This window comes from Pinus tabuliformis, chromosome Q (assembly GCF_031772625.1).
Source record: "Pinus tabuliformis cultivar Carrire ecotype Pingquan chromosome Q, CPIR1, whole genome shotgun sequence".
Taxonomy (NCBI): Eukaryota; Viridiplantae; Streptophyta; class Pinopsida; order Pinales; family Pinaceae; genus Pinus; species Pinus tabuliformis.
The window spans coordinates 1,346,374,274-1,346,398,604 of record NC_142296.1 but is presented as its reverse complement, the minus strand read 5'-3'; the positions used below and the strand labels follow the sequence as shown (position 1 = coordinate 1,346,398,604).

The following is a 24,331-nucleotide window of genomic DNA, read 5'->3' as shown; positions in this document are numbered from 1 at the left end:
TCTTGCAGTCGCTGGCACAGAACTTCCTAAAAAGACTGCAATCAGTGGGAAGCAGGCCTGTGGGAGCGATTGGAGGGTTACAGTGTCTTGGAGGCCTTGTCATGGGAGCAACTGGGGGTCTAGCTCATTGAAAAATAAAGTTTTCTCAAGGGTTTGACACTAGGAATGGTTGGTTAGTTCCTGAGGGTCATGTAGCACATGTGGGAAGTCAGTAAGTTCTTGTTTTATCAGCTCCATTTCCTTAAGGTCGTCTAGGAGTTTGTGTCATGTCATAGTAGCCCCTCAACTCATGTTTACTCCAAGAAATCCGGTGAAAGTGGGTGGATATGAGAGGAGGTGTGTTACATGTAATTCCATCTACAAGATCATTTCCAAACTCATAGCCCTTAAATTAAAGGATATCGCTTCTGCAAACATTTATTTTGAACAATTTAGGTTTATGTCTGATAGGAAAGTTCGTGAAGCCAACAGACTTGCTTATGAAGGGCTTCACCTTATTCATACAAAGCGATGTGAATCCTTGATCTACAAGGTAAACCTCTCAAAACCTTTTGATATGGTGAACTGGTTATACCTCGAAACTGTTTTGATTTACTTGGGATTTTGTCACAATTGGTGACTTGGATTATGAATTGTTTTAGCTTGTCCTCCATTGTTATTTTGATCAATGAGGATGCTTCCCCTTTTTTTCATGGTGAGAGGGGACCAAGACAAGGCTTCCCTCTCTCTCCCCCTCTTTTTCTCTTAGTGTATGAAGGATTAAGCAGCCTCATTTCTGATGCAGTTCAAAGCGGCAAATTTAAAGGGGTAAGAATCTCCCAAATTGTTCCCTCGCCCATCTCCTCTTTGTTGATGATGTCCTTATTTTTTCTAATGATATTTTACCTCATCTCTGATCCTTGAAAGACATTTTGGACACCTTTAGTCATGATACATTAATGCAAGTAAACTCTCAAAAGACTTCTATTATAGGCTAGAGATTCTTTGGAGATGAAACGAGATTAGTAGAGGGAATTTACTCCTCCATTGTATCTAGAATTTATCAAGGATTAAATATTTGGGCCTCATTCTCAAGCCCTAGATATACAAAATCTCTAATTGGTATTAGTTATTGGATAAAATTGAAAAAAGAAACAAAATAAGGACAAATAGATGGCTATCTAGAGCAAGAAGATTAGTTCTTTGCAAGTCATTGGTTGAGGCCATTCCTGTCTACTGGGCCTCCCTGGCATGAATTCCTCTAGGTGTACTTCAAAGGATAAAACAATTGTCCAGAAAAGATGAAAAGGGAACTTTCTCCCTAATGGTGTAGCATTTAAATACTCTTCTATAATCTCATGGTGGACGGGGAATAAAATGTCTACCTAGGTTTGCAAAGGCTTTACCAGCTAAAGGAACATGGAAAATCATTCAAGGAGAAGGCCTTTGGCCTCTCATGATTCATAAAAACTATATAAGGCCCTTATCTAACCTTGAATGGATTAGAACGCCTCAAAAATATTATAAAAAATCTCTTTCTAGGGAAATATCCCTAGATTGGTAGCCAACACTGGTTCCATTTTCCTAGCCTCATCATCCAACAATTATCAGATATAGGATATTCCACTTTTAATCATGTCTCTCGACCTCAAATTCCTCTTTGTTCCCAATCTTAAATGTCCTCAAATGACCTCCACTTGGAAGGGGAAGCAACAATAGCTTAGAATCAATATATCAAAGCACTCAAATTCTCTAATGTTTCTCTTTCTGACCCAAAATACTAGTTGATCTAGACCCTCAACCTGACTAGGTCGTACGCTCCAAAATTTGGTTACCTTTCCTTGATTCAAGGATAAAAAACTCCCCCATGGTGGGGAAAATTATGAAAACTTTATTTCCCTCCAAAAGAAAAGCTACTCACTCATGTGGCTAATTCTTCGAAGCAAAGTCCCCACCTAGGACATCCTTCAAAAAAGGTCATTTTAGGGTCCAAGTATCTTTTCCCTTACTGGATGGACTCAAAATCAATCTCTCACCTCTTCATCACTTGTCGTTTTACTCAAGCGGTGTGGGATGACATCATAAAAGTTGGAAATATATCACCTGGGAAGCAGAGAATATAAAATTTTTTCTTTAATCGTGGTTTTCCCACAACCTCTTGAACAACCTCAAATTGCTTGATGCAGCAGCATTAGCTCGAAGCTATCATTGTATTGTAGCAGACATAGGGGGTCTTGTGTTTTCAAGGAAGTTGGATTCTTATGTATGTAATTATTAATGTTTTGAGTGGTTAATTAGATAAGTGTGAGGATATTTGTAAATGCTCTCGGATGAAGGACAACATGAGTGATTAATGATGTTGATAGAGTTAGAAATCAATTGAAAGTCTTGGACTAGAAAGTGGTTTCATGACTCGAGGAGCTAGAGAGGAATTTTAGGGATAAGTAGGAGTTAAAAGTGGACTTAGAGAATATTGAGGAGTTATATCAACAGATTAAGGATCTGAACTAGAATTAGTTCAACAGAACCTTTTTGTATAAAGATAAGCCTAAAAGGCAAGAACGAGTAGTCAGTCAGTAGTTAGAGAAGTAGCTAGAGAGTAGCTAGTGAGTCAAAGAGTCGGATTGTAAGCCTACGGGCAGGAGAAGAAAGGCCATTGATCAGAAAATCAGGCCAGAGAGAGACTCTTGTGTAAATACTCATTTATTAATACAAACAACTCGATTCAGAGTTTGTACAATGTGTACTGTGTAATTGAATTATAATCTATGTGTGGCTAGAGTGTTTCTGCGTAACTTATGATGCAGATGCAAAACAGAGGCGAAATACAAAGAAGCATAATAGAACAACTTCCAATTGCGGTTGGGTAGAAGTTGTTGAGGCAGCTCCATAGTTGTGATTGTGGGTAGAGTTGTCTTAGAGACAACAATTCCAGCAAGAGAAGTGTTGGGTAGAATTGTTTGTCAACTAGAGGTTCGAGGAGAGAACCATAGAGAAGTATTACGACTTTGTACACATGGACAATATAGAAGTAAGCCTTTAGTGTTACAGAGAAGGTGGAGGAACATAAAGGCATGAATGGAGTTAAATTAAGGAGAGAGTTGTGGCGGAACGATGAAGGACCGGAACCCTGAAGGAAGCGAAACCACAGAAGAACATTAAAGAATTGGCGTAAAAACCCAAGTGAAGAGAAGAGCGAAGAATGAAAGTGTTGATGCACAGTAGTCGTTGGATCCTGGAGATCAATGGACGAGGTCAAAGGAATTGAGTGGCCAAGATTAAAACGCATAGGATTGAGTCAAGGAATGAACGTTGGAGATTAACCTAAGCACTGGCGGAAGAGGAATCCGGAGGAGCCATCGCAGCCGTCGATGATAGAAGATCTACAGTCATCGGGCGCTAACAAGCTCAGGCATTAGTCAACGAAGGAAGGCAGATTTATAAGCGAAAGCGAGTTATTGGGCGGAGAAGAATTGGTAAGTGGTATTAGAGGGTAGTCACCCGATTCCACTTATCTACTGACATGTAGCACGAGGGTGGAGAGAGAAAACCGCTTATTGGGCGGGTATTCTCTGTGCTTGTGTCTCACCCGAAATTGCTGTGGACTGTCGGATCCACTAAGTGTAGATCAATGGCGGAGGACTGTCGGGCTATTTTGGTGATCGGGAAAAGACATCAGCCGTCAGATTGAAGACAAGATCGACAATGGAGAAAGGTCGCTATAAAGGAATTGAAAAGGTGGAACCAAAGAGGTTATAGGTGTGGTTTAATTTTATTCAAAGTCCGGTTGTAATCGCATATCGCATGCGAGAGGCAATGGAGGCACAGGATGGTTTGATGCGATATCACGACAATCGTTGATCTGGTGAATGAAATCAACGGTGGGGAAGGCAGTCGCATATCGCCAGTCAAGAGTTCTAAAGGCATGTTCTAATGGTGGAGAAAGACTGTGATTGCAATAAAGGGAAGCATCAGGTAATGTGCGAAGATCAAGGAAAGGACATATAACCATAGTTATAGAGTGAGGTTGATTATATATGTGCGAGATTAAGGATTGGGTTGAGTTTAATGAAGGTTTGAGTATAGAGTCCCGATAGAAGGATTAACGAAGGGTTAAACTATAATAAGTCTAAGGAAATGTTTCGCTTGAAGATTAAATGAAAGACCTTAACCTTAGTTTATGAAGCTTGACCAAACTTGTCATAGGAATTCCTGGGATATAAGGGAATATGCATACTATATGCATACTGTGGGTAAAGTGGGGTGATACCCTGCGTCATTTCTGGTATCAGATCTAGTTAAAGCTCTTTTGATTAAAGAAGAATTGTGCAGAATACAAGAGTGATTGCAGAAGAAAGAAGAGATCGGGTTATTTGAATCTGATAAGTAGAAGGCATGAGATAAGATGAGAGTAAGTGATACTCTAAGAAGAAGAGACTGCAGAAGCATAAAGAAAACACAGTGATGTTTTTTTTCTTGAGGAGAATGGAGATTCACTCAAATGTGAAGAATGGATGGAGACTGCTTGTGAAGCCATGCAGTGGTAGTGAACCTGAAGAATCCAATTGAAGGTTGGACAGAGAGGATAAGTGTATTCTCGGAAGGAAACTAAGAAGCAAGATTTTGAAAGCTTGGGAATGATCTTTGGTTTGAATAACATAGATATGCAGGTGATAGCAAAGGAAGGTGAGAATATTGCAGCAACCTAGAGCAAGGAGTGCTCAATTAGTTCTAGAGGAAAGAACTAGAGAAATGCTAAAAGACTGAGCTCAAAGGAAAAAAGCTTAGTGAGGCATATGTAGCAAGAAGGAGACTTGTTACTGCAAAGGTAGTGTTGCAACTCACAAAGGAAATTCCACAAAGGATGTGGGTAGAATTGCTAAGGGATGAAGAAAGATGGTAAGACTTTCTAAGTGAAAGAAGAGGTGGTCAAAACCTAGTATTTCATTTGTGATTGAAGTACAAGAGGACAGTTGTGCAGATGAGTTGAAGCCTTGAAGGAGCAGAGAAGAGTGCTCAAAGAAGGTTCCAGAGATAGTAAACCAAGGGCTTGCCAAAAGACCAAGTACAGAGGAAAGCTTGGTGAGGTGAATGGCAGCAGGGAGGACTTGTTGTTGCAGAGGCTTTAATACAACTCATAATAAGTCAGTGAGTAACTCATGAAGATGGAGAAGAAGATGAATACTAATAGTCATAGCAGAGGTTCTGAGGAAGACCACAAAGAAGAAAGATGAAGAAAGAGAATTCCAAGGCAAATGGCAAGAGGATGAGTCAAGAGGAACATGACAGGGAGATTACAGAGTTAAAAGAACAACTCGATGCATTAAGAAGGATACTAGAGGAAAGCCAAAGACAAGGTTGAGCTTTGAGGAAAAGGGCAGTGAAGTGGTCTAAGCTACAGAGAAGACTACAACAGAGGCAAGTGAAGAGCCTGGTGGAAGAACTCAGAGAGGCTAAGTTAGAAATGGAGGAGTCCATTGTAAACCAGAACAGGGTGAAATTATGGGTGAAGATGAAGACTGGAGATCTGTGGAAGATCTTATGAATCATATGGAGGAGTCAAAACAACAAGGAGACATGATGACTAAAGCATCAAGTGAGACCACAAGGTCTTGTGATTTTAAAGCTGATAATTTGTGTATGATTGCAGGTATTGCAGAAGAAGAGCAACCTTTTGAAGATGTCTTCAGAATAGATGAAGATCTAGAAGTAAAAGGTGACAAAGAAAACTTCTCATAAAAAGAATTTGATTGGATACAACAGAAAGAGTCTATGGATGAGTCTATGGAAGTTGTCATAGAGATGGAAGATAAGGATCTTATTCTGATGAAGAATGAAGGAATATTGTCTGAAAAAGGTAATCAAATGAGTTTGATTATTGTTATTGATGAAAAACAAATGCAGGAGAATATTAATGCAGATGATGAGACAAGGATAACTCTAGGAGAAAAGTTGCAGAGGGACAGCAAGGCAAAATGTATTGAAGAAGAAGGACATCTACTGAAAGATGTTAAGGAAGAAGAAGTCTATGGAAAAAGGACATTTGATGATTTATCAATAACAAAGGAAGGTATGGAAAATTGTGTGAAATTTCCAAATTCTACTCCAATTGAAATTATTGAGTTATATGGAAAATTAGACTTTCAAAGAAGGGAGTTGGAAAAACAGAAGATATATACTCAAAATAGATTGCTGAAAAATGAAGACAAAAAAATTGTCATGAATGACAATCATAAGAAAAAGGAGATGGTAATGAAAGTTCAGCAAATTGACACTGCAAAAGAAGGAGTTCACTATAGTGGACAAGAACAGGGAGATATCATTGAAGAAGATGCTATGGAGGAGAGACTAGCTGACAATCTCATGAATCCTTTTGAGAATTCAAATCAGCGGACTGATATGCTGATAAAGGAGGAGAAAACAGCGCAGCATATTGATGTGTTGCCAAAGGAAGAAGAGGCATTGAGGCCTTATGTTTTCTATTTTAATAATTGTTTTGTGAGTGCAGGTTTAGTTGCAGATGCTGGAGAAAAATTGGCATAGATGAGCAGCCAAATAAAAATGAAAGAAGAAGATTTTGTGGAAGTATTTAATCCATGGAACAGAGATGTTAGATTACCGGAGAAAATGTTGAAAAGTCAGGATTCAATGCAGAAAGAGATAATCATGAAAGAGGGAAAGGATGAAAGGGTGGCAGTAAGAATTCGACAACTTCAAAGAGAAGAAAATAAACAGCAATTTGAAGAGTTAGTGGACAACAACAACAACCTGAAGCAGAGAGAAAGAGGTAACAATGAATGGCAGAATATGGACCAACCCAAAGATATGCTAGAGATGGAGATTGAAGAGTTATGGCAGTTAATGATGATGCAGTCCATATGGAGGAGGTTGAAAGTAGCAGGAGGAATGATCAATCAGTACTTGAAACTAATTGACAAGGAGAGAAACATGAAACAGAAAATAGTTGACATACAACAACAACAAAGATGCAAAGCATTCAGGCAACTACAAACTAAAGTGTGGGACCCTGGAGGTTTCCTATCAACACATGAAGACACATGATCAGGAGATCATGAATGTTTTCTACTTTGGGAGTTTGATGCAGGAGACTTAGCTCGAATCTATCATTGTATTGTAGTAGACATAGGGGGTCTTGTGTTTTCAAGAAAGTTGAATTCCTATGTATGTAATTATTAATGTTTTGAGTGGTTAATTAGATAAGTGTGAGGATATTTGTAAATGCTCTCGGATGAAGGAGAACATGAGTGATTAATGATTTTGAGAGAGTTAGAAATCAATTGAAATTCTTGGACTAGAAAGTGGTTTCATGATTCGAGGAGCTAGAGAGGACTTTTAGGGATAAGTAGGAGTTAAAAGTGGACTTAGAGAATATTGAGGAGTTAGTTCAGCAGATTAAGGATCTGAACTAGAATTAGTTCAAAAAAACCTTTTGTGTATAAAGATAAGCCAAAAAGGCGAGAACGAGTACTTAGTCATTAGTTAGAGAAGTAGCTAGTGAGTAAAAGAGTCGGATTGTAAGCCTATGGGTAGGAGAAGAAAGGCCACGGATCAGAAAATCAGGCCAGGGAGAGACTCTTGTGTAAATACTCGTTTATTAATACAAACAACTTGTTTAGAGTTTGTACAATGTGTACTATGTAATTGAATTATAATCTGTGTGTGGCTAGAGTGTTTCTGCGTAACTTATGATGCAGATGCAGAATAGAGGCGAAATATAGAGAAGCGTAACAGAACAACTTCCAGCTGCGGTTGGGTAAAAGTTGTTGAGGCAGCTCCACAATTGCGATTGTGGGTAGAGTTGTCTTAGAGACAACAATTCCAGCAAGAGAAGTGTTGGGTAGAATTGTTTGTCAACTAGAGGTTCGAGGAGAGAACCATAGAGAAGTGTTACGACTTTGTACACATGGACAGTACAGAAGAAAGCCTTTAGTGTTACAGAGAAGGTGGAGGAACATAAAGGCATGAATGGAGTTAAATTAAGGAGAGAGTTGTGGTGGAACAACGAAGGACTGAACCACAAAAGAACATTAAAGCATTGGCGTAAAAACCCATGTGAAGAGAAGAGCGAAGAATGGAAGTGTTGATGCACAGTAGTCGTTGGCGCGGTTTAATTTTATTTAAATTCTGGTTGTAATTGCATATCGAATGCAAGAGGCAATGGAGGCACAGGATGGCTTGATGTGATATCGCAACAGCTATTGATCTGGTGAACAAAATCAACGGTGGGGAAGGCAGTCGCATATCGCTAGTCAAGAGTTCTAAAGGCATGTTCTAATAGTGGAGAAAGATTGCGATTGTGATAAAGGGAAGCATCAGGTAATGTGCGAAGACCGAGGAAAGGACATACAACCATAGTTATAGAGTGGGGTTGGTTATATATGTGCGGGATTAAGGATTGGGTTGAGTTTAATGAAGGGTTGAGTATAGAGTCTCGATAGAAGGATTAACTAAGGGTTAGACTATAAGAAGTCTAAGGAAATGTTTCCACTTGAAGATTAAATGAAGGATCTTAACCTTAGTTTATGAAGCTTGACCAAGCTAGTCATAGGAATTCCTGGGATACAAGAGAATATGCATACTATATGCATATTGTAGGTAAAGCAGGGTGATACCCTGCGTCATTGCTTCCTTTGTGTATTTGCTTGGGGATATGGTTTGAAAGGAATGATGCTATTTTTGAAAAATGACCTCCAATTTTGACCAAGGTGTCCACAATCAGTCTTACTATTGCCTCTTCCTTTCCTCAGTCTTCCTCAATTGGATCTGCAAATCATCCTCCTCCAACTGAATTTCGAACCTATTCTTCTTGGGCTTTTTTTGATGAAGTTTTTTAAGGCACCCCTCTTCCAAGAGGGGTGGGGAGTGTTGGGTCTTGAAAATGTCATTCATTTCCATTACACTTTCACTATTATGTCCATTATATCACCTCCATTTCACTACTATGTCACTACATTCATCCCACTTTCATTATCATTGGGCCACATTTATGTTTTTCCAAACTTTATTAATTCTTAGTCTTTTTAAGTGAATTTGTGGTTAAAAATTAGAAAATAATGTGCATATGCTTATACCTAACAAGTGGGTTGAGATTGTTGACATGTGTAGGTTAAAAGGAGGCTTCTAGAAGACCTTTATGTGGCACTCTAAGGCCAAATTCGAATTTGAGTGGAAAGAATCATGGGATCATGAGGATATGTGTCACATCTCCTAATTGTATTGAAACTCTAAGAAGACATGTGTCTTATCAGTTCCTATTTTGATTAGGACTCTAGAGGTAGAGGGAGAGATTCATGGACTCTCATTAATGAGATGGCTTCTCATCTTTTTGTATAAATAGGAGATCTCTCTCCTTCATTTGTTAGTCTTAGCTTAGCTTGGCTTTTTAGTTCTTTAGCTTGGAGTTTGTAGTTCTTCCTTGATGGCTTTGGAAAGCTTTGGAGAGCTTTGTTGTACTTTGTAATTTTCAAGAATTTGAATAAAGCTTTGATGTTCTCAACATGGAAATCGATGTGAAGTAGATGTCATGGAGCATATTAGAATGTAAGGTAGAGTAGATTTTATTTTGTAATTTTGCTTTGATTTCATTCATGTATGTCATTTTATTGCTTTCAAGTTTGATAGTTTAGATTTTCCATTCATGCAATTTTAATTCATGCAAGTGTGTTCAACCAGTTGATTGTAGATTAGTTTTTCTTTACATGTTTTTGCATCAAATAGTGACATGAGATTTGCCTCTCTGCTAAACTTTTTCTTAAGCTTTTCAATTTCAATTATGCTTTGATTTCAGTCCTATTTATTTGCTGTTGTTAGCTAGTTTAGATATCAAATTCTTCATGTTATTTGATGTTATCTCTGGAGCCATGGCTTAACCTCGAAAAGCTACTTGGCGAGCTATCGGATTATAGGTGAAGTGATTTGATTTTACTTTCATTTTGCAAGTAGGTAGTTTAGATATCAAGTTCTTCATGTTATTTGACGTTATCTCCAGAGCCATAGCTTAACCCCGAAAAGCTACTTGGCGAGCTATCAGATTATAAGTGAAGTAATTTGATTTTGCTTTCATTAATCTGCAAGTAGGTAATTTAGATATCAATTCTTCATGTTATTTGAAATTATTTCCGGTTCCATGGCTTAACCCCGAAAAGCTACTTGGCGAGCTATCGATTATAAGTGAAGTAAATTGATCTTGCTTTTGTTAGTCTGCAATTTTTGGTTTGTTTGAGTGCAATAGTTTAGATTGTATTTTTGTAATTAGATGGGCAGCAGAGATAGTGATTTCATGATCAGTATTTCATCTTTTGTTTGATTTAAGTAGCTACATATTACATTCCTGTTCAAGTATTAATTTTATCAATAGCATGTTTTGAGATCTTTTGAAGTGCTAAGTTTTGGAAGTTACCATAAGGGACATAAACCTTGTCTTGAAATCTACATCCATACTTGACCTTTAAAAGTATTCTTAAGACCTTAGAATAGGATTCCCATTTGCATTAGACACTTTAGGAGATCAACAAGAAAAAACCCCAAAACAAGATAAAAACTATAAAACAACGAAGTAATAAAAAAATTTGACTAACCACATATGGTGCACCACACTTCATCAATTTACGATACCCGAATTGATAATTTATATAGAGCAATTTAAGACGTTAAATTGACTAGACATGGGGAATACTACATATCTCAACCTCTCATTTTCTGTCTTTCTTAGCCAACATTGGTCATGCTTCAAACAATTATGATGAACTCTTTGCCTTATATATCATTCTTCTCCTAGAACAAAAATATGGAGTTCATTCTCTTTGTCAAGTCATAAAGTGGGATAAATGAATTAACACACCTATTTTTTCAATCTAGGTAGGTAAAGTTCGAGGTGAAACACAATGTGTGTGAATTACTTCTTACTACTTTCCTTTGCAAAACTAATCATAAAGCATGTACAGGTAGGTCCCAAAGTTGATTAAACTTACATTGATTTTCAGGTTCTTAAATTCAATTCTAGTTTGTTGACACAATTTACAAATTCAGCAAGATGCATCATACTTTCTCACCAGATACTTTGTTTGAATTAATTGTTGGTCAAAATCAACTAAGACTGTACTAAGAATGAATTTAAATGGAATCAATGTTCTGGGTTGCGTATGCAAATTTCATTAAAAAATAATAGCAATTCCTCTAAAATACAAACTAAGTAACTCTCCCAACTGTTATTTTTAGGCATAATAGAAATATAATTATTCTAATGGTTTGAAGTATTAACACTTTAAATAAAAACTGAAGAAATTAAACCAATAAAATTACTTGAAGAAAACAAAATATGTATTTACAAAAATTATGTAGAGTCATGTGTGATTACATGTTCACTACAGGAAATACAGTCACTATTACAGGAATTCATGTGTGATTACATATCACTACAAGAAATCTAGTAATTATTGTGGGAATTCTTGTGTGACTACTGGATCACTATAGGAAGCTCTGGCACACGATTACAAGAATTCCTGTGTGATTACAGGATCACTACAAGAAATTTTGACATGTCGTTATAGGAATTTTAAATAATTACACGAAAAATAGAGCACACTCATTTCTTACATACATCATAAGGATTATGAATGAAAATCACACCAACCATATAAAAACTTAAGAAATCACATAATAAAAACATAAGCAACATGTACCAGGGGGGCCTCCTGGTCTATGTTGCTATTAAAGCTACAAAAATATACTGCAAATTATATAACAACTCGCATAAATCCTTCTTATATTAATGAAAAACTAGAGGTTCAATACAAAGGTGTATGTATGTATTAAAAAGTCTCTTTCTCTCCAAACTATAGCTTTTCCATCTATCTAATTTTATACAAAGTATCAATACTTGACCAAGCTGCCCAAAAATAGGGTCAATTCATCGTTTTCATGCTAAAAATAAACTAATACAATAAAAAGATAATTATTTTCAATTCCATAATTGTGTATTTTGTTTATTGAGTTCTTGTGACTGATCCTTAGCTTATTGAAGAAGATTGTGGCAACTCCTAGGATATTTTGTTATGAAACCAGCTCACAAAAAGATAGAAAAGATAGATCAACGCCTTAGAATTCAGCCTCTTCGAGGGGGCAACCTCCTTTACATTACACAAATGAATGATTCTTTTATGATTCAAATGACAAAACCTCCTTTCTATATATAGGAGTCTAAGGAGTGACAATATAACCCAGCCGACCTAACAATAATAATATAAAGGCACAAAAATAACAATAGAGGAATTCTATGGGGCACAGTAATAACAATATGGGGACAATAGGGGCACAACAATATTAATAAGGGATACAACTACAATAGTAATGGGGTAATCACTAATATTATAGGGACCTAACATGCCCCTCTCCTTCAAAAAAGTGTTGTCCTCAACACTTGAGTAGTTATGGATGCTTCTATATAAAATTTTCATCCTCCCATGTGGAATCTTCAGCGGATAAGTTCTTCCACTTGATAAGATACTCTGAAATTGATCAATTTCGTAGTTGTCGATTTCTTGTTTTTGTGACTGCTTCCGGTTCCAATATAATTTTTCCTTCCTCGTCAAGTTCTGGCAATATTGTTTGAACTGGGAGCTTGTCGCCTATAACCTTCTTTAAACATGAAACATGGAAAACTAGGTGCACTCGAGAAGCTGCAGGAAGCTCCAATTTGTATGCCATAATACCAATCTTTTGCAACACCTTGTACGGACCATAATACTTTGGTGATAATTTATTATCCTTCTTAGCTTGCTTGAGGGAAATTTGTTTATATGGTTGTAGCCGTAGGAATACCCAATCACCTACATCAAAACTTCTTTTGTTGCGATGTTGATCTGCCTGTTGTTTCGTTCTATTCTGCGCCAACACGAGGTTATCCTTTAAGAGTTGGAGGACTTGTTGTTGATGCTCAATGTGATATTCCACTGCTTGAACCTTAGAATTTTCTCTTAAATATGATGTGATGGATGGTGGCTGATATCCATAAAGTGTCATAAATGGGGTCATTTTTGTTGTTGTATGGAAGGAAGTGTTATACCACCATTCAGCCAAAGGTAACCATTTGACCCATTGTGTCTGTTTATCAGATACAAAGCAACGGAGATATCCTTCCAAACATTTGTTTACTATCTCAGTTTGCCCATCAGATTGAGGATGATAAGATGAGCTATGAGCTAACTGAGTACCGAGACAAGAAAATAATTCTGTCCAAAAATTTCCAGTGAAAATGGGATCTCTGTCACTTACAATAATTTTTGGGTTTCCATGTAGCTTTTGAATTGTTTCCATAAATGCAGTAGAAACTGTACTGGCTTTAAATGGATGTGATAATGCACAAAAGTGTGCATACTTAGTAAGTCTGTCAACTACCACCATGATAACACTTTTTCCCTCAGACTTGGGTAAACCTGTGATAAAATCCATTGAAACCTCCTCCCAACGTTGGCTTGGAATGGATAAAGGTTGTAATAGACCCGGGGTCTTAATTGCTTCAACTTTATTTTGTTGGCAAACCAAACATTCCGCCACAAACTTTTGAATATCCGATTTAAGGCCATCCCAAAAAAAATCATTCTTAACCTTGTGGTAAGTTTTTAAAAATCCTGAGTGCCCTCCTAAGGGAGAAGTGTGCAATTCCATAAGAATATTTTGTTTGAGTTGGGAATTCTTACAGAGGTATAAGCGATCTTTGTACCATAACGAATCATTTTGCCATCTTAATGTATCAGATGTACTGGAATCTTGTTGTAACTTTCGAATAAGTGCCCACACTTCTTCATCATTCTTCCATTCCTCCCTTGCTTCGTTTATCCAATCTGGTTGGATAATAGAAATGGCGCACAACAATGCTTCCACATCTTCATCCTTTCTTGAGAGTGCATCTGCCACCACATTTTGCTTCCCTTTTTTGTAGATGATTTCAAAGTCATAACCCAAATCTTTGTGACCCAATTTTGTTGCTCTTCAAAGGATAATCCTTGTTCTAAAAAGTATTTAAGGCTATCATGATCCGTTTTTACCTTGAAGTGTATGTAGTATTGCCAACATTTCCTTCTCATAAATAGCTTTGTGTAAAAACTTTCCCTTGATTGGACGACTTTCAAAAGCAATGGGTCTTTCATCTTGCATTAAAATAGCACCAATTCCATTTCCTGAAGCATCACATTCCACAATAAAGGTTTTTGTGAAGTCCGGTGTAGCTAAGACTAGTGCTTGGCACATTGCCTCTTTAAGATGTTCAAAGACCTTTGTTGCTTTTGGAGTCCATGAAAATGCATCTTTCTTCAATAATGTTGTTAGAGGTGCTGCTATTCTCCCATAATTCTTAACAAACTTGCGATAATACCCTGTCAACCCAAGAAATCCTCGCAGATGCTTAATGGAAGTTGGGATTTTCCATTCCTTAATGGCTTTAATTTTGCTAGGGTCTACCTTAACTCCTTCATGAGATACAATATGACCCAGATATTCCACCTCTTGTACTCCAAAGAAACATTTGGATCTTTTTGCATATAATTGTTTCCCCTCCAATAGTTGTAGCACCCTGTCAACATGTTAAACAATGATCCTTCCAAGACTTACTATAGATTAGTATATCATCAAAAAATACTAACACAAATTTTCTAAGGAAGGGTTTGAAAATGGAATTCATCAAACCTTGAAATGTAGAAGGTGCATTGGTAAGGCCAAAAGGCATGACCAAAAATTCATAATGACCCCCATGAGTTCTAAATCCTGTTTTTGGAATGTCTTCAGTCTTCATTCTGATTTGATGATATCCTGAACGAAGATCCAACTTGGTGAAGTAAATTGATCCATGCAATTCATCCAGTAATTCATCAATGACAGTAATGGGAAACTTATCTTTAGTAGTAAGCTTGTTGAGCTCCCTATAATCCGGACACATGCACCATGGTCCATCCTTCTTGTGCACCAATACTACTGGAGCAGAGAAAGAACTTTGACTAGGTTGAATTATACCAGCCTCTAGCATTTCTGCAACCATACGTTCAATTTCACTCTTTTGGGCATAGGGATATCTGTACGGCCTGATGTTTGGAGGAACACTTCCTGGAATCAGATGAATAGCATGATCATGATCACGAATAGGTGGGAGACCTTTGGGAGTCTCAAATACCTTGGAATGATTGTCCAAGACTTTTTGGAGATCTGGAGAAATAGATGATTTCAATGTGGAAACATCTAGCGAACATAATCGTGCAATTACACCTCTTTGTTCCTTTTTTAGAAGCTTTGTCATACCGTTAGAGCTTATTATCTTTCCTGGTTTCCCTGCAATACCCCTTAATTCAACTTCCTTTCCTTCCGCATAAAATTTCATGAAAAGTTCTTGAAAATTAAAAGCTATTGTACCCAAGGATTGTAGCCATTGGACTCCTAGTACAACATCAGCACCTCCCATTGGAATGGAAAGCATTGGGCTAGTCAATACATATTCTCCCATGGATAGCTTGATATTATGGCACTTTCCAGAGCAATTTATTGTTCCTCCATTTGCAACCATCACTTGACACTCTGGTGCTGGATATAGGAAGCAATTCAATTCTTTTGCTACCTTACAATGAATAAAATTGTGGGTACTTCCTGAATCAATCAACACTATTACCTTTTTTCTTCTTGATTTGTCCTTCTATCTTCATGGTTTGAGGAGTGGTAATTCCAGTCAATGCATTGCAAGATATGGTCGGATTCATTTCTTCTTTATCTAGGCTGTGTTCCTGGAGTATATCCTCTTCTTTTAACCTTTCTTGCTCCTTTTCTTCTTCCTCTTCACAATCTATGTAGAATAATTTCTTCTCAGCACACTTATGACCTTTAGTGTATTTGCTATCACAACTGTAACAAATCCCTTTTGCTCTTTTTTCTTCCAATTGTTGTGGTGTCAACCTTATAGGTTGTGGAAGACTAGGGGCAACAACACTTCCATCTTTATAGTTGTGAGTGGTATGCTTCTTGGTTGCCATAATTTTGCTTTCCATTTTTCTTGCTAACCTGAATGCCTTCTCTAATGAATCAGGTTCCCAAAGGCGAACATCATGTTGGATATTATCCTTTAAAGTCCCTATGAACACATCAATCCTATGCTCCTCTAGAATATTTTTTTACCCTTATGTTCAATTTTTGGAACTCCTCAATGTGCTCCATTATTGAACCCTTTTGTTTGAGACTTATCAATTGGCTAAAAAGAGTGTTGCTTTTTGTATCCTCATAATGTGTTGTCAATTCTTCCGTAAAAATTGCCCAAGTGATAATTTGTTTACGAGAGCAAAGCCATTGATACCATACAAACTGATTTGGTTCCAAATATAAAGTTGCAATACGTACCTTTTGTGTGTTTTGCACATTATTGAGATTGTAATATCCATGTTGCGGGATCCTTGCCATCAAACTTCCTCATATCGATTTTTGGAATATGGTGGGTCTTCGATCCAACATTAGAGTCTATGAAATCATGATTAACATTTCTTTTGTTCGCATCATGAGTTTCCTTTACTACCCTTTCACCATTAGTAAGTATTTCTTGTAGAAAATTTGTCAAATCTGTCTTCAAATCTATCTTCAAATCGTCAATCTTAGCTTCCACGTCCTTTATCTTAGATTCCACGCCATTTATCTTAGCTTCTGTTAGCTTTTGTGAGAGTGAAATTTGTTGCACTTGGTCTTGTAATTTTGATATATCATGTAGCATTTCTTCCTCTTCTTCATGAGTCATGCTAGAGCTTTCAGGTTGCTTACTAGGTGTTTGCATTTTCTTTCCTCGGGGCATCAGTTACCGATAATAATGCTCTACTATGCCCTTTTAATTCCTTCAAAATAATTTTTCAAACCAATCTTACGCAAAAAATTTAAAACATCTACACACGTTTTTTCACTTTGTAGGAGCTCGATATTGCCTCTAATGTATCTCTGTAATTTCAGATCATCTAGTTCTGAAATTACGACCTATAGTAGCCCTCTGTGTCCTCTTTCCAATGCCACTAGTCTGATCCCAATTGGATTCTCCAAGGAAGAGTTATGCCAAATCTCCCACAGTGACCTGATATAGACTAGTTCAGAAGAGCGAACTTGTACGACGTGCCACGTGTCCCTGTTTCCACCTTTGGCTCTGAAAATATATACAAGAAACTATAGTCTGTCCTCTTTCTGTACCTTCTTACAAAATTTCAATCTGATGCTCAGAGAGAAAGTTATGACAATTTTCCCCAGGTCACCTGTTTGGAATGTAATTCAGGAGTCTGCAAAAAGACCAACTTCCTCATATCATATCTCCGCAAATATAGCGCGAAAAGCTCTGAAATTTGGACCCGAGGTTCAGTGCAATTTCGTCTCAAATGGGTTTTTTTTTTTCGCTTCTGAAACATCGCAGAAAAAAGTTATAGCAAAAATGCCACGATGACCTATTTGGAGCAGCGAAACCCTAGAATCCAAAGCTCTGATACCAAATGTTATGAAACCAGCTCACAAAAAGATAGAAAAGATAGATCAACGCCTTAGAATTCAGCCTCTTCGAGGGGGCAACCTCCTTTACATTACACAAATGAATGATTCTTTTATGATTCAAATGACAAAACCTCCTTTCTATATATAGGAGTCTAAGGAGTCACAATATAACCTAGCCGACCTAACAATAATAATATAAAGGCACAAAAATAACAATAGAGGGATTCTATGGGGCACAGTAATAACAATATGGGGACAATAGGGGCACAATAATATTAATAAGGGATACAACTACAATAGTAATGGGGTAATCACTAATATTATAGGGACCTAACATATTTTGCATAACACGTTGATTTGGTTCACTATGCCTTTGACTTCTAGAACAAATAGATATGGATCAACTTCCAAGTGTCAGAATCATCCTTGTTGATGCAGAGCATTCTGGTGGTTAAATTCCTGTGTTGACAAGTTTGGACCTTTCGACCTTATTAGTAACAAGAATAACCTTTTTATAAACATTTAAAAATTAAAAAGAAAAGAACAATTCTACAAGTGATTTTACCTTTAACTTCATCCTTTAAACACCATCCCTTTGACAAAATTGGTAAAATGATATGGAAAGGAAGTTCAAACGAAGGGTATAATGTCAAAAATGGGGTGGCCACATATATTAAATTTTAAGCCCAACACTCTTCACATCTATGGTAACTCTCAAAATTTTATAAATTAGATGAAAGGAGCAACAACCATCAGTAACTACATTTTGCTTCCTATTTTTGGAAAAGTCAATAAAAAACTAACTTTTATTTCTCTCTTATCACCTTTGATCATATATACAAGTACAGGAATGTGGAAGCCAACCATTTTTCAAAAATTGGATTGGATTTGGACTAAGGCACATCCTTGGTCCTTGAAGTTAAAGAAGACAACTGACAAGAATTTCTTTTTGACCCTTAGGTCTAATTAAATCCAGTTGCTTCTCTATATATCGTTGATCATATGCTCTTCTTATATGCATAGAATGTGATTATTATTGGACTCTTTTCATCATATGACTTTCCTTTCTAGGGAGATTTTGGACGGTCCATCCCTCTGGGACTGGTATTGGTAGAGGACTATTAAATAGCGTATCCTAAATCTATTTATTTTTGTAAGAACTAAAAAGAGGTTTTTGTACCAATTGTCATGAGGTTGAACTACTGAGAGGCCTTGGGCTAGCAAAATGCTATAAGCATATACTTATGTAACCATGTTTATTACTCATAAATAGAAGTTAAAAAAAAATTCTTAGAAAAAATAGTAGCTATAAATTAGGATAATTTGACTATATAAATTAAAATTATGATTCATATTTGTAACTATTATAATTCAAAACTTTGTGTTTAAATTTAATTAATAAGAATATAAAAAATCAATATTTACAATAATTTTATTTCCTAAATTATATATCTATCTATGCATCAACAATGTTATGTATATCACATTAAAAAATTAAATTAATTTTTTATATATAATATATGTCAAAGAAAAATGATGCGTATATATGTAACTATTTCTATTATCAGGGTTTTAATAAATTTAAAATTTAAAAATGTATATGTGTGTGAGAGAGAAAAAATTATTGAAATGCAAAATAATATTAGTAAAAATCAACATAGAACCAAGTGCCAAGAGAACTCAAATCTCCCCCAAGAGGAATCAAATTTCCGAGGTATAAACATTTTGTATGCACTTAAAAAGTGGTTTGCATCATGAGAAATTTGATTCCCTGGGCTCTTGGTAGATTCAAAGTTAAGGTGAATTTGTGTCGTTAGATATAAAGTGTATTATTGTTTGGAACCACCTCTCTTCAGTGAATATATATATATATATATATAGAGAGCGCATTTTAGTCACTAGTGTTTTGGGTAGTTAATGAAAATGGAGTGTGAGTTAATGAAATAGATGTAATTAGATTTAAGTTTTCCATGCTTATGTTCATGCATATTTTTATTGTGCCCTTTTATTTATAATGGTGGTTGGAAATTGGAATCAAGTCCAAATCTTAGAGTATTTTATAAACTAAATATCTCCTTGTTTGTAATTCCTTAATTGAAAGATTTTGATTTGAAAAAAGAAAATCAAATTTACTATTATATGTTTGCCATGGTGATTTAGATTCTCAACAATGGGAGAATAATGAACTCACCTCATCATTAAAAAAATTCAAACATTTATATATTGTTTATTATCTTTTTTCTTTTTCTTTTCTTGCTCTTCCTTTTTAGTATTAATCATCTAATTTTATGAATAAATACATTATTATTGTACAAATATTTGTTTACTGCCTCTCTTTTTTTTTTTCTTTTTTTCTCTTTCTTTTCCATATTAATCTTCTAACTTTATGAATAAACACACTCATCAATGTATTATTAATTTGCTTTTTCCAACTAAAACCTTGTAGTGAAGTTTCTCCATATTCTTAGATAAAGTTTAAGTGATGTTTCTCCATATTCTTAATAACACCCTTACCATACCTTTTAGTATAAAATCTAAATTAATATTTCTAATCTATAGAGATTGAAACCAACTAAACACATATTGATATAGAACTAACCAAATGTATGACAAAATCAATAGAAACTAATTGATGTAAAGTTATGAATATAATATTATTTACAAGTGTATTACGAGTTAAATTCTGATGTACTAATCCTATTAACTTAATCTCAAATTTGTTTAGATTGTTTATCAATATTGAATATAGAAAAAGAAATACTTTTAAAATATTAATATGACAGTATTATAGATATTAATAAATAATATTAAATTTTAATTGATAAGTATTAAACCTAGAAAAGGAAATGATATTTAACACTATTATAGTTTTCTGAAAAATAATTTTAAATTTTAAAAAATTGTTAATATAATAAAAAAAAAATATAAATAATTTTTTTTAATTATGTTTAAATTCTATATATACCATATTTATATAAATAAATAAAAAAGTAAAATATACTTAATTTTATTTTAGTAATTTATATTCAATTTAAACAATAATATTAAAAAGTATAATAATTATTATATGAGTAGTTGAAGTTAATAATTCTCTACCTTTTCATATTATTCACCATACAACAATGGATGCATATCTAATCTTTTCAAGTCTTCTAAAAGTTTCATTTGCTCAATAAAATTTATGTTCATGCATCATACAAAATGCATGTAGGGTGCTTCCACGTTTTCTCAAATTTAGAACTTTGAAGTTGTTATCTAAATAGTTGGCTTTCTCCATTTTGGGTATATTATAAGTTTTGGGTTAAGATTTAGAGTATTGTAAGGGTTTAAGTATATGGGTTGATAAAATTAAAATAAGCAAAATCTTTTAGAAGGTAATTTGCCATCTCTTTAATTGAGATTGAGGTTTAAAAGTTTGGATATCGAACGTAAATAATGCTAGTTAAGTCTAATAGTTTAAGTTTTAGAGTTAAGCGACAGGTCTCAAATGCTAAGCGTTTTTTATTTTGCGTAGTTTATTTCAATAAAAAATTAACTTTTTATTTCAATAAAAAAAAATTAAAATTAATTTAATTTTAAAATATTAATAATAAATAATGAAAAACATTTTTATTTTAAATAGTAATAAAAAATAATGAAAATCAAAAAATAATAGTTTATTTTACCAATTTCAGAAGTCCATATTTATAAAGCTTATTAGTGTAAAACAATAATATCTTAGTATTAATCCATGAACTTGCAAGATTTCAAGGAATTTAAACTTATGATATAAGGTGTCAATAAAACATTTGTTTTGAAACTTTGAAATATTTGTAAAAAAAAATTACGGAGAATTAAAAATTATTTATAAATTTAATTATTTAATATTTCAAAAAAAATTATGGAGAATTAAAAATTATTTATAAATTTAATTTATAATAGTTAAAAAAAGACGTGATAGTGTAAAATAATTGTATTTTTTTATGATTATATATGTGTGTGAAGACTTTAGTGATAATAAAAAAAAAAATTCAATTAATCTTCTTTTATGTAAGGTGAATTCTATTAGTTGTAAAATTAGGAAATTACGTCAAAAGTTTACATAAGTTTATCTAGTCTCTCACGTGAGAGACAAGACCACAACCAAAATCGTACCTTTCAAAGGGACATAAGAGACAATTGAACAGTATAAACATAAACATCAAACAAGCCAATACTAGGGCATTGGTCTATCTAGGCATAGACATAGTTAGTTGCAAAAAAAAGGACATAAATTTGATCCATCTTAGAGTTAGGGGAGAGGATCTGAATCTGAGCTAACTATTGGGATAGGATTCGCTGGTTTTGCGAGGGTTTAGCAGCGGCTGGAGGAATACTGAGATGCTTTTTTATTTTCACAAGCCTGTGATCCATCATTTCCAATCTACAAGCATAATGTTTCATGTGGTCGTGCATGTGATCCAAGGTTTGTAGTAGATCCCTCCTAGACTCATAGTTGACCAATAACATGCGCTCCAAGTGGAACTTCATCTACCAAAAATCTATTGTCTGCATATACTGATTAGCTATGCCTCGTGTGTTACTTGTATCCAGTATTCAACATGTCCACTTTGCCAACACTTTGAGGTCTGAAAGGGAGGTTCTTTGAGATGAGTTATCCCCTTCGCACTTGGTTAGCTCTTCCTGCACATGCACCAAGATCTTCTCCTTATATCTAGCTGCAATGCATGCCACTTTGTTATGTAATTGGGAATTTTTTTGTGGAATCTCTCCTCGTAGTAGGTTGTCCCTCTCCTCACTCGACCTCTCTTTCTCGACATTGTGATTAGCACCTCGGGGAGCTAGGCTAATGAGTAAGAATTGTTCTTTTCTACAATGGTTTCACTTATACTACACCACCTTACCTGTAAGACATTAGAAACAATGCAATACATTATTTGTAACCTGGAAAAAGGTGCACCTGGTTTAGAACAAAAAACATTGGTTGATATCTCTTTTACCCTTCGGCCTCCACCAACTTCTAAATGCCTAGTTTCCAACCGTTCATTCAACCATATGTTATTCCAGCTAGGGTTCAATTCCTGTTCATGGTCTCAACATCACAATCTCCTCCCAATCCACCTCGCTTCAAGAAGACAAGGGCATCACCTCCTTCTAGCCCACACTCGGGAATAATGAGCATTGTATCATTCAAAGCACAAAATAACCCTCGGTGCTATGCCATGACTTCTGTCAGTTAGCCTTCCAAACCACACCCAACTCCCCCAGTCCTTGATAATACTACCAGCAACAACCCAATCACCCTAGAAGAAAATAACATCATACACCCAAGAAATTATCAACCAGATATGAATTGGCCAAAGCTTGTCGCTTCCATTTTCCATTGAAGCAGTCCTAAATTCTTTGTCCTTAAGACCCCCAACCCAACTGCACTTCTAAATTAATAATGGAAAAACAACTAATAGGAAATTCCTAACTTTCCTTAGTAACCCAACAAGGAGGCGAAAGTCCCCTAGAAGGATTGAAAAAGAAAGAGTTGCACACAGATCCTTTAGAAACATAACCGACTTCGAAATAGAAGTTACTTAGATAAAGTTCAAGGAGGTTTTACCGCAATTTCCTAAACCATTCAAGAAATTTCCTTTTCAAATCTCACTCTCTCACTTGTAAATTATATGGTACACCCTCAAGATAAGTCATTCACTGACGAATAAGAGGGGCTACTAGACATGGACTAACTTGCCACCTGCATACACTATTATTCTTGAACACAATACTCTCTCGTGAAAAGATTCACCACCCTCTATAATTTTACCATGTTTATTTTATTTTCTCTGTCATACCAACCTTTGACTCACATTCACACCAATTTCTTTCCAGTTCTTTCTAGGTACCACCATCTTACTATTGATAAATTATAGGCATTTATAGCATTAATGGCATTCTCCTTACACACATTGAGCTGCCTCGCACTGTCATTCAACATCCCTTCATCCAGCCCAAGGTTGGTGGAGTAATATATATCTACATGATTATTACATATGGCAAGGGGCATGTTGTCACGTCTCCCTACCTATTAGGCATTGGGGGTGGTGGTGGAAAGCTACCCCTCCTCACCCTTTCCCCTCTAATCACCCCATCTGGGGAGGGAGAGTCCTCCTGTATCATCTTCCAGCGAGATCCTTTGATAGGATACATTGGGAGACGGTTCCATGTTGTTATGCTCCTATACCAATAGGTTTCATATTTCATGATTGACTAGACTAGCTCTGTAATATGTGCATACCTTTTCTTGTTGCAAAGGTTTTCCATATTCTCAAAAAATCAAAAAAATTTAAAAAATGTAAAGAGGGTATACCCTAAAAGAAAAATCAAAGGGTGAAAAGATAAATGGTCAAAAGAAAAAATGAAAAGAAATGAACCCCAAATGAAAATGACCAGCAAAGTGGGCAAGTCCAAATGCCACTATTATTTCATGTTTCTGTGAATAAAGCATCATGTACAGCTTGTTGAACCTTTTTCCACAATTGATGAATGGCCAAATAGCTTAATCTTGGCCAGTTCATGTTTGAATCTCTTGTTTTAGATATAGAGAATAAAAATATGTCCAAACTGTTTAAACTTGGTAGATAAGTAGATAAGTAGAGAAGCCAAGGAGCTCAACTGTTTAATCTGAGCCCTTGGAAGAAATAAGGGCAGACTTAGACAGGTTTATCATGTAAAGAAAATAAAATGGATGAGGGTTTGCCAGTCCAAGTGCACCCAAAGAGAAAGGAGAAAAAATGTCAGGTACAGTAAGCTGGGTAGGCAGTTTTGATATTGCAGAAAGAGACTTGTGATTGATTTTGTCTCTCAGAATGATAAA

The 24,331-nt window shown here is 35.5% G+C and overlaps 1 pseudogene; it reads right to left on the bottom strand.

The window, feature by feature from the left end:
- Nucleotides 1-24,331, bottom strand: part of LOC149224874 (plasma membrane ATPase 1-like) — a 77,513-nt pseudogene that overhangs the window by 15,031 nt on the left and 38,151 nt on the right.